This window comes from Neomonachus schauinslandi, chromosome 12 (genome assembly GCF_002201575.2).
Source record: "Neomonachus schauinslandi chromosome 12, ASM220157v2, whole genome shotgun sequence".
Classification (NCBI taxonomy): domain Eukaryota; kingdom Metazoa; phylum Chordata; class Mammalia; order Carnivora; family Phocidae; genus Neomonachus; species Neomonachus schauinslandi.
In genome coordinates this window covers 57,617,319-57,628,921 of record NC_058414.1, presented here as the reverse complement: position 1 = coordinate 57,628,921, position 11,603 = coordinate 57,617,319, and the positions used below count along the sequence as shown (strand labels likewise).

At 49.7% G+C, this 11,603-nt stretch overlaps 1 non-coding gene across 1 annotated transcript; it reads right to left on the bottom strand.

The window, feature by feature from the left end:
- Window positions 1-617: 617 nt before the first annotated feature.
- On the bottom strand, window positions 618-724 carry LOC123326483. Its single transcript, XR_006541121.1, has one exon. It is a non-coding gene; the product is annotated as a U6 spliceosomal RNA (small nuclear RNA).
- Window positions 725-11,603: the final 10,879 nt, after the last annotated feature.

Below are 11,603 nucleotides of genomic sequence, written 5' to 3'. Positions count from 1 at the left end.
ATTCTCTAAATTGTTTGAGTTCCATCCCTTATTTAATGGAGATTCTAAGAGTAGCTCCTCCCCTGCTGTCTGCCTTCTCTCTCCTATCCAGTGGGAGGCAAACGACTGTACCATAGTCTGAAAACACCTCATTGATGGGGCACCTGGGTGGCTCAGGCGTCTGCCTTCAGGGTCCTGGAATGGAGCCCTTCATCTTCCTGCTCCGTGGGGAGCCTGCTTCTCCCTCTCCCTCTCCCTCTCCTTCTCCCACTCCCCCTGCTTGTGTTCCTTCTCTCGCTGTGTCTCTCTCTGTCAAATAAATAAATAAAACCTTGAAAAAAAATAAGCATGCATTAATCTCCCCTCTCCCACTCCCCCTGCTTGTGTTCCCTCTCTCACTGTCTCTCTCTGTCAAATAAATAAATAAAATCTTTAAAAACAAAAACAAAAACAACACCTCATTGAAAACCTGGAGTCTCTTCTTCCTCTTCTTCTGTGATAGTTTCTGAGTTTTTAAAACAACTTTATTCACATATATTTTATATATCTAAAACTCACCTATTTCAAGTATACAATTCAACGATTTTTAGTTACTTGACACAGTGGTGCAATCATCAAAATAAATCAGTTTTTTAAAAAAAAATATGGAACATTTTATGAATTAGCATGTCATCCATCAGCAGGAGCCATGCTAACCTTCTCTGTATCATTCCAGTTTTAGTGTATGTGCTGTTGAAACGAGCGCAGAATAAATCAGTTTGAGATTCTTTTCATCCCCCCTACCTACCATAGGATCCCTTATGCCCTTTTACAGTTCATCTCCCTTCCCACCTCCAGCTTCCAGCAAACACTAATCTCTTTCTGTTGTGATACATTTGCTTTTCTGGACATTTTAGATACATGGAATCATACAATAGGTGGTCTCTTCCGTCTAACTTCTTTTACTTAGCATAATTTTCTAGATTTATCTATGATACAACACATGTTGGTAGTTCAGTACTTTCTGTTTTATCACCTGTCAGATCAGAATGATTTCTGCCATGTCTATATAAGAATGCTATTATAGAACAATATTGATAATATAGAACTCTCTCTGTCAAATAAATAAAATCTTCAAAAAAATATTGAAAGCTAACTATTATTTGACCTACAATGCCCTAAGCACTGGCTAAGTGCTTTATTTGCATCATAGAACTTCAACTTCACAACAGCTTATGTATGGGCTATCTAGGTAATACTATTATATCCATTTTTTAGTTGAAGACACTAAATTTAGAAATGTGAACAGACTTGCCCAAGGTCACAAAGCAAGTAAGTGGCAGAGGGGGACTCAAATCTAAGTCTGTGTGATGCTAGAGCTAAAGCCAGAGTCCCCTTCAAAATTAACAAGGGGTCTTTGTATTCCATACCTTTTCATCATCACAAAAACAAAACCCAGGAAAGTATTCATAGTAAGTCCACCAAACAGATGGAGAAATGGTCAGTGCTTTGTCAACTGTAAATCCCCACTTGTGTGTAAGGAATTGTTATTCCATCATTTTCTCCATACCTGATGCTGTTCCTGTTCTGGTGACTTCTAACTCCTCTGGAAAAGAACTGGTGTCCATGAAGGACTCAGTTCTACTGGATAAAAATTTCTGGTGTTTGAGGAGATTTTCCTGGGCACTGTCCTGATGCCATCCCCAGGCCAGGCAGCCTAGGAAGATAGGCTGGACCTTTACCCATCACCCCATCTAATAGGAAATGAACATGCAGGGGGAGAACTCCTTAGGATCCATGCTTTCCACCGTTAACAATTTTTAGGTTGGAACTCATGGCAGTGCATGGTAACAATGAAGGTGGGCCATTCTAATCTCCCACCCCATGGTATTTGAGGGGCTGTTCAGTAGGAAGATTCTGCTGCCACAGGCAGAAACACTCTTCTCTGAAGATTTCTAAAGAAAACCCTAGTTGTTATTTAAAGTCATAGAACCTCTTTGAGGTTTTATGATGAGCCTCAGGCCCCACATTTATGAGGAGCCTCAGACTGGAGACATTCACCTTCAAACACGTGTTATTATTATTATAAATATATTAATAATATTGGTTTTAGTAATAGTAAATACTGCAATGGACCATGCTTCCAATCTGTCCTAGTATTTCTGGATAATATTAAACCACCCTCATTAGTCACAGAAGGAAGGATCCTCAAAGTGAAAAGTCTTCATTCCACCAAGGAACCCCAGGGCTGGGCCCCCAGGAGGTGCCTAGGTGTTCTGTGAAAGGGTGGGGGTGAGAACCCAAGTCTTCAGTCCCTTGAAAAATTCCAGGATAAGCAAGTACTCACACAAATCCCATTCTGGCTCAACAGCAACTAACTTAGATAATGGAGCCTCTTATTACTAGCACTTCATTGGTGGTGTACAATGCCCTTCCAGTATCATTCATTTGTTGAATGGAAAGAACTATTTGTTAGGGGCGCCTGGGTGGCTCAGTTGCTCAGTCGTTAAGCATCTGCCTTCGGCTCAGGTCATGTTCCTAGGGTCCTGGGATCGAGCCCCACGTCGGACTCCCTGCTCCGCGGGAAGCCTGCTTCTCCCTCTCCCACTCTCCCTGCTTGTGTTCCCTCTCTCGCTGTGTCTCTCTCTGTCAAATAAATAAAATCTTCAAAAAAAGAAAAGAAAAGCACTATTTGTTGGTGTTAAATGTCAGGATAGTGGCTCCCCTTGAGGGGTAGTGAGATGCTGGGTATATTCTGTTTCTTGATCTGTTGCTAATAACACAAGTGTGTTCACTTTGTGATATTTTGTTCATTTTATGTGCTTCTTTTGTACATAATATTTCAGTAAAATTTACCCCAAAAAGACACGAATAAAGATAAATATTTGAAAATGAAAAGAGCCTAGTGCAGTGCCCGTCGTGTAGGAGGTGGCTATCACATGCGTTTATTGAATGAATGATCTCATTTGATCCCGTCGTGTGGGGTAAACAAACGCATATAGTATTGTTACTGTTGTCACTAAGACCCTTTTTTTTTTTTTTTAAGATTTTATTTATTTATTTGACGGAGAGAGACACAGCGAGAGAGGGAACACAAGCAGGGGGAGTGGGAGAGGGAGAAGCAGTCTTCCTGCCAAGCAGGGAGCCCGATGCGGGACTCGATCCCAGGACCCTGGGATCATGACCTGAGCCGAAGGCAGACGCTTAACGACTGAGCCACCCAGGCGCCCACTATGACCCTTTCTTAACAGATTAGAAGTTCACCACTTTGCTCCGTCCCGCAGCTGGTTAAGTCGCAGAGCCGGGAGCCCGGTTCCTCTCCCGGAACCGAGGCGGAAGAGGGTGGATCGCGGCCCCGTGTGGCTCTGGCCGCCACGCCGCCCGCCCTGCCGCGGCCCTGGGCGAGGGGGCGGAGGAGGCCGGCCGGGCGGGAGGCGACTCTGCCAGCCTGCAGCCCGGAGCGAGCTCCCGGGCCGGAGGAGGCCTCGCCACGCCTCGGCCGGGCTCGCGGGGGTCCCCGCAGGGTCCCCGCCGGCTCCGGAGCCCGGGTTTCTGCGGCTTCGGGTTCTCACCGTCGCTCGCCCCGCCCCGCCTGGCTTCCGGGCAGCGTCCGTCCGTCTGGCCACCTGTGTTTTCACTGTCTTCGACCGACCTTCACACCCTAGTCCCCGACCCTGACCGACGGTGCCTCTGAGCCGCCCCGGAAAAAGCACGCAATTTATCATCACTAGTGGATATCTTTCTCAGCATGGGATGGTGGCGGGGAGGAAGTACGGAAATGTAAGAAGAGCACAGCTTTTTCTTACGCAAACCACGAAGGAAGCCTCCGACCTGGGCTCCCCTTAACCTGCACAAGTTCACCTATAGATGGGGCCCAGGGTAGCTGAGAGAGTCCCAAAGATCCTAGCCTCTGCCACCCACCTGTGTTACCTTGCACAAGTCATTGATCCCATGCCTCCGTTTCCTCATCTGCAAAACTGAAATAACAACAATGCCCAACTCATAGGGGTGTTATGAGGGTTAAATGAGACAATCCCTGCAAAGTACAGCATCCAGAACATAGTGGGTGCTGGACACTAGTTGCCTTCCCTACCCCTCACCTTTAGCCAAACTGTGTTCCCAACATTCCTCTTGCATCTCCATGGGGAGATAATCCCTCTCTCTGCCTGCCTAGGTCAGGGACACCCTGTAGGACCAGGACAAGTACCTCAGCCTCCTTGCTGTTTGCCCCAACCAGATCCCCATACCAGCACCCCGTTCATCCTGCTGCATCTCTGGGTTCTCATCTCAGCCCCCAGTGCCTTCATCTATGTAATTGTGTCACCCCATCTTTCTCTCATGCACAGACCCCCATGCACACGCTTATACACTGTTAATGCTGCTGAGGGTAAGTACCCCCTTGTTCATGTTAAATGCCAAGCGCTGCCTAGCACCAAGGCTTCCTGACTCAATAAATGTCTGTTCCCCCACAGTAGGTAGAAAAGGTCTGCTCCACCTCTAGCCTCCCCCTCCCAACCTCCCCTACGGCCCCTCCCCGCATTCCTGCAGCTGGTGGTGCTAAAGGCTAAGCCTCCACCCCCTCCCCCCAACTCAGAAGCCATATTCACCCTAGCCGTGGTGACAGGTTGATGACTCCTATAACAGGCCCCTTTCCTCCTCTGGGGGGGTTCCTGCCTTCATGGAGTCTGGTGGAGGGGCCACCAGCAGGGCCGGAAACCTGGGGAGAACCTCTCTGGCTGCCACTGATTTCTGTTACTAGAATTGATGTTTTTCTACAATTACAACCTTCCCTCCTTCATTATGTCTCCTATGTTCCTGAGGTAGTAAATACTGGGGATATGTATTACAGTCCGCATAACTTACTTTCAATGATCAGAAAAAGCTTCCATTAATAGACCCATTGTTGACAGGAAATCTGGCCCTGAAGCTCAGAGTGAGGCTTCTAGATAGAGCAGTGTCTACCTGCTGAGCACAGAGATGCCCACCTCCCCAACTTCTGTCTTCTGGGCCACTGTCTCTACCCAATGCATTAACAAGAGGCAGCAAATGGGGGTGCTGGGTGGCTCAGACGTTAAGCATCTGCCTTTGGCTCAGGTCATGATCCCGGGGTCCTGGGATCTAGCCCCATATCGGGCTCCCTGCTCGGCAGGAAGCCTGCTTCTCCCTTTCCCACTCCCCCTGCTTGTGTTCCCTCTCTTGCTGTGTCTTTCTCTGTCAAATAAATTAATAAAATCTTTTAAAAAACAAAAACAAGGGTGCCTGGGTCGCTCAGTCATTAAGCATCTGCCTTCGTCTTGGGTCATGGTCCCAGGGTCCTGGGATCGAGTCCTGCATCGGGCTCCCTGCTCGGCGGGAAGCCTGCTTCTCCCTCTCCCACTCCCCCTGCTTGTGTTCCTGCTCTCGCTGTCTCTCTCTCTGTCAAATAAATAAATAAAATCTTAAAAAAAAACAAAAACAAAAAAACAAGAGGCAGCAAAGATTAGTAGTTGAAAATATGGCCCCAGGACCCAATGCCTGGGGGGGTCAATCCTAGTCCAAACCTGACCCCTTACTAGCTGGGTGATCTTGGGCAAGTTACCAAACCTGACTGTGCCTCTGTTTCCCCATTTGTGAGATAGAAGTGATGGTAATAATAGTTCCTAGAGTTGTTACGCAGATTAAATGAGTTATTGTTTGTAAAGTGATTAGCACTCTGTAAGCGCTCAATGATTCTTGTCAAATACCTAAACTTAATACATCCAAGATCCTGACTCCTAAAGATGCCTAGCTGCTCCTAAGTGGTTATAACCTGTTCTATAGGAGAGACTAAGGATCCCCCAATTTAAGCCTATGCATATTATTGATTTTCAAGCCTTATAGAATTGTCCTTAGAATTAACCAATTTCTCTCAATCTTTTTTTTTTTTCATTTGTGTTGTATGTATGTGGGCACATTCTGGAAGGAAAATTCAGAAGAAAGAGATAGGAAGGAAGGGAAGAGAGAGAAAGGAAAGGAAAGGACAGGGAGAAAGAAAGAAAGAAATGGAGGGAAGGAGGATTTGGCTGAGATGGGTGGATTGTGGTAAAATTCTGTTTTATTATTTTCCATCAGCATTATAATAATAATCAGGTCAATAAATTATGCCAAACTTATACATTCCTGGACCTTACACTTTCCAGAAAATCTAGGTGAGAAGAGGTTGCTCAGAGTCAGATTGGCTGAGTTTAAGAGCTGGAGGAAAGAGATTGCTGCAGAGCTACAGGGCCACTTACTAGATCAGAATCTGCCTAACAATATCCTAGAGGCCACCTCTCACCTCACCACTTGCAGTAGGTTTTCTATTCCCTGAAAATCTCAACAGCACAGGTTGTACAAAAGCTCAGCCATTTCCCACTTCAAGACCATGTATGCTAAGGAAGGAACATCCTTTTAGTCAAGGCTGCAGGAAAAAGTGAGTTCTGGATCCCCCTCTCCCAGCATCTATCCTAAACACACACACACACACACACACACACAGAGGCAGCCTAGAGTCAGTGAGCCTAAATGTTTGGATTATGTGCCTTGGAAACCACATGCTTGTCCAAACGCTTCCCGCGGGTATTGCAATGGAGGTTTAAGACAGCCCTTGAGAAAGTGTTCATGATCCAACTGGACAGAGAAGCCAAAGGAAAAGGAGTCCCCCATCCTGCTCCTCTGGCTCTCTGAATCCCCACCAAGATCATTTCAAGCAAAGCACTCCACTTTTTTCCCCAGAAATGCCTGCCTTGGGGCACCTGGGTGGCTCAGTGGTCTGCCTTCGGCTCAGGTCCTGATCCCAGGGTCCTGGGATCAAGTCCCACATCAGCTTCTCTGCTCAGCGGGGAGCCTGCTTCTCCCTCTCCCTCTGCCTGCCACTCCCTCTGCTTGTGCTCTCTCTCTTTGTCAAATAAATAAATAAAATCCTTTTTAAAAATGCCTGCCTCATAGAGACCTAACTGGTGGTTCTCCAGGGGGGCTGGGGGGCAATTGTGGCCCCCAGGGGACATTTGTCAATGTCTGGAGACATTTTTGATGGTCACAACAGGGGTAGGTGCTACTGGCATCTAGTGGGTAGAGGCCAGAGATGCTGATAAACATCCTACAATGCACAGGACAGCCTCCACAGTAAAGAATTATCCAGCCCAAAATGTCAGTAGTGTCTAGGTTGAGAGATCCTGACATAAACCAAACTCCCACTGCCTCAGAGGAAATAATGTCTCAGAATCCCTCCAGCTTCTTTTTTTTTTTTTTTTTTAAGATTTTATTTATTTATTCACGAGAGACAGAGAGAGAGAGGCAGAGGGAGAAGCAGGCTCCCAAGGAGCAGAGAGCCCGATGCGGGACTCGATCCCAGGACCCTGGGATCATGACCTGAGCCGAAGGCAGATGCTTAACCAACTGAGCCACCCAGGAGCCCTCCCTCCAGCTTCTTAAGCAGAGAGCAAACTAGAGTATCAGGAGAAGAGCCCCAGAGAACCCTTTCTCAGGCCCCACACTAAGAATGGGGAGGTCCCAGCAGACTCCTTCCTCCTTCTGCTTTGCCTCCAGAACACAAAACCCTGGCATCTCAAAAGATTAAATAAAACCCATGATTCCCAGCCCCTCAGGCTGCATAACCCTGCCCTTCATCTCCTATTTCCCTCCTGCACCCCCTCACTCTTGGAGCACAGTTGGAAATTCAAACTGCAATCTTTACTGTCCAGCCCTCAAAGACTCGGCCTGCTTCCTCTCCCAGGGACAAAAATCTCCTCAACATCCTGCCTCCCTTTGAGATGAACCCCCCAACCCTGCCTCTTTCACCAACTGTAAGTCATTCTTCCCCACCTCCCTCTACGCGGCCTTCTCTTTCTAATTAAACCACATCCAGGGTGTTGGGAGGGAAGGGTAAAGGATCCCAAGACTTCCGTGCTGAAGGTTCTGGGGGCCTACAGCCTCATGTTTTTTTGTGAGGTGCCAACCACACTGTGATCATTAAACCCCACAGTGGTGGGGGGGATTTTCTCGTTGCTGTTAACCTGGGAACCAGCTACATCTTGTTTATCAGACTTGCTTTAATTCAGCTTGGTCAGGTTCCAAGTGTTGAGGTGGAGATTAAAGGCAACTGAAGAATCCAATTAGCTGCCCAGTCTTCTTTAAGCCAAAAAATCAGGTCACAAACTAGATCAAAGTGAAATTATTTCTCGACAGCTCTGTTCATTAAGGGGAGGGTAGGAGCTCACACTGCTAAGCTGAGCTCATTACTGGGATTGGCATTTTAAATACAGTATCTCCCCCAAATTACAAGTTTCAGAGGTCGGAGGGAGAAACAGAGATTATCTTATGTGAAGTCTCTGTTTGGCTAATAGAAAACAGAAAGTCAAAGAATAAGCATATAACTTCTAGGAAAAGAATTAAACAAGGCCCTAATTTTCCCGGGCTGGAAAACCAAATCTGGAAACTGGAATTGGCAACAATCACTCCCAACCAGAGAATTTCTCCTCCAGGGAATCTAGAGAGCTGAGAAATCTGAATTTTCCAGGTGGCCCTATTCACCCATTTTCCTGAGAGCCCACCCCTTTCCCTGGCTCAGTGCAGCTGCAAGGGGGCCCCCTGGCACCTCAGCCCAGGCTTCCCGCAGCCACAGGACTCAGGCAGCGGGTGAAGAGAAACCACTCACCATTTCTGGATTCTGGGTCCCAGGCAGAGTTGTTTCCAGCGGCAAAAGACCCCTTGGGCCTTTCTGTGTTTCTGTGGGCTCTTTTGAGGGGCCTGGAGAACAGAAGAGGAGGAGAATTAGGAAGGCCCTGATCAGAGTCACTTCCTACAGGGAGGATCAAATATGGGATTGCTGCGAGGACATTTAGAACCCTCGACTCTACGTGAGAGACAGAAAAATTAGATTCAAGAGAGCAGTAACAGGACACATGCCCTCTTTCTGTGAGCACGGATTTTGAACAGAGCCAGGATATCTGCAGTAACAGTGGCCTTTTCCCCCATATCCTGTTCAGCTTGCAAAATTCTGCTAAGCTTCTCAGGCAACCAGGAACCTCTGGGTTAGAAAATGGCATTTTTCAGCTCCTCCAGGCCACAAGCATGGGGGACACTGAATGTGGGTAAATTTCTTTTGGGGGCTTTGGGTGGTGGTCACTTCCAGGATCTCTGACATCTGAACCACTGGGGAGACCCTTCCTCAAACTTCCCAGTCTCTCTGTTCCACGCACGCAGGGCCTGAGAGCAAAGCCAGTGTAAATATGGAGACCTGACACCCTCAAGTGGGGAAAAGATAAGAGAGGGTAAGGAAGACACAGGGGAGGGAGGAAGAACAGGAGGAGGTAGTCTGAAAGCTTTATTTTTTAAAAAGATTTTATTTATTTATTTGAGAGAGAGAAGAACACAAGCAGGGGAGAGGGGCAGAGGGAGAGGGAGTAGACCCCCACTGAGCAGAGAGCCCAACATGGGGCTCCATCCCAGGACCCTTGGATCATGACCTGAGCCGAAGGCAGCCACTTAAGCTTAACCGACTGAGCCACCAGGCGCCCTGGGAGTCTGAAAGCTTTAGTCTGCATCTCCGGTCCAGGTCTTGCTGCCCCAAATTTCTAGCTGCTGCCTAACTAACCACCTCCCTCCTCCAGGTCTGAGAGCCTTGGCAACTTCATAATTTGGAGGCGCCCAAGGCCTAGAGTTTACTTTGGGGCTGCCTCCACCCAAGACCCCCACTAGGCTTTCCCTTTCTGCAGCCAGAAGCCTGTACCCTCAAGGGGGGAGGTTGGGAGCACACATTTCGAGGAACTCCTCCCACCATTGGTAGGTAACTGTAGCCCAGAGGGATTCTCCTTGGATGACGCATTTGGAGCAGGAACACGATCAGTCTGGTAGGTTTTGTTTTTCTTCTCTGAGCGTTTCGCTCCCTGGGATTATGTCATCCTCCTACCCAGATCCTTCCACACCCGCCTATTATCCATACCCTGGGGCCCACACAGATATCCTTAACGTGCGCCCCCACACGAAATGACCGCCAAATTGTTTTGTTTTGTTTTGTCAGTGGCCTAGAAAATCTGGTCGTTTCCTAAGGAGAAATGAGAGGACACGGGCCCACCGTGGAATATTGCACTAACGAGAGCCCAGACCCGTTGATTTCCGGGGGGAAGTCTGCTGGCCTCCAGTAAAGAAGCCCTGGTTCGGGAGGGCGCCCGCAGCAGCCCCTGACCCGCCTCGCAAAGAGGGGGTTCGCGTCAGGGGATCGCCCCGCCACAGGCATACCCAGCCCGGTACTTGCTGAGCGCTGCCCCTGCGCTGCACCGCGTCCTTGTTGTTGTTGTCCTAAAAGCCTGAGCTGAAATGGAAATCTGGGAAGATGAGAGCTGCTGTTGAGCAAGCGTATGCCTTTGTCCCTCGGGGGGCCGGCCACCGTCCCGGACTGCTTGTCCCTGCACTGGTCACTCTCACTCGGCGGGCGGAGCCGCCGCCCGAATACGGGAACCGAGGTGTCTGTGTCGCCGGGTGGGAGGTGCCAGTACAAGACCTTACAAGGTTTCCTGAGAGCCCCTGTCGCAAGGCCCTAGCCGGGTGGGGGTGGGGGGCGCTGGACCTGCCCCTGGGCGCGGACGTGCAGGCCCGGGGGGCGGAGGCGGGGTCCCCCGTCCCAGCTGTTCTCTTGGCCCCCCGCAGCACACGGGACTCAAAATAGCAAGTTCACCCCGGGTCAGCCCTGTAAGAGCCGACCCTGCACCCCACCCCAGTAAACGCTCGGCCTGCGCCTTTCGAGAACTGCTCCCGGGCCCAGGGCCTCGGCCTCGCGGTCGCATTTCAACCCGGAGCGTACTCAGAGTGGGGCCTGCGGGTGCGCCGCTCAGCGCCCTGCTGGGGAGGTGGGGACGGTGCCGAGCAGACCTGAGCAGCCGCAAAGAGTGGGAGTGCTCGACTCTGCCCAAGGTGGGGGCCGCCCGCCGCCGCGAGGGCTCCAGGCCCCCAGCCCCAGCCGCCTCCCAGTGCCCGGCCCGGCCTCCGAGGGCCACGGGCTCTGCAGACCTATGCGGGCAGCTCCGTGCGCTCCTCGGCCGGCGCCTTCTCTCTGGCGCGCCCCTGAACCTGGCACAGAAGCCGCCCAATAGACACTTCGAACAATACGGGAGGGGAAAAAAGAGAGAGAGTGAAAGAAAGAAACCAGTTTGTCCGCGTGAGCTCTAGGAGTCACTCTCAAAGTTTTCCTGGCTTCTCGTAAAGGTGGCCCGTAAAGGTGGCCGGGGCCGTTTACAGTAAGAGCAGAATAATGTTTGTGACTGTGCGACATAATTATCTCCAGATTTGCCTCTCCCCCGCTCCCAGCCACGGTTTTCACCAGCGAAAGCGGCTAATGCATTTGCACACATTAAACATCTTGAACGCATAATTACAGGCTGCAGACAGGCGGGACAATAAAATATCTCGACTCGATATTTTTGGAAGCCTTTTGCGACCGTGCCTGGAATAAATAATCGCTTTCCATGTCCTCGGCCATCTAACTACAGCCACCGTTATTTCAGAACACCCCAGCTCCACCCCTGCCTGTGCTTTTGAGGTTTTTTGGGGGGGGAGGGGGACGGGCAGGAGGATGAGGCCACCTGGAGAGGTCTCCCAGGCCTCGGGCTCTGCTGCGTGTGGGGGTGCGCCTAGAATAAGGAGAAGAAAAT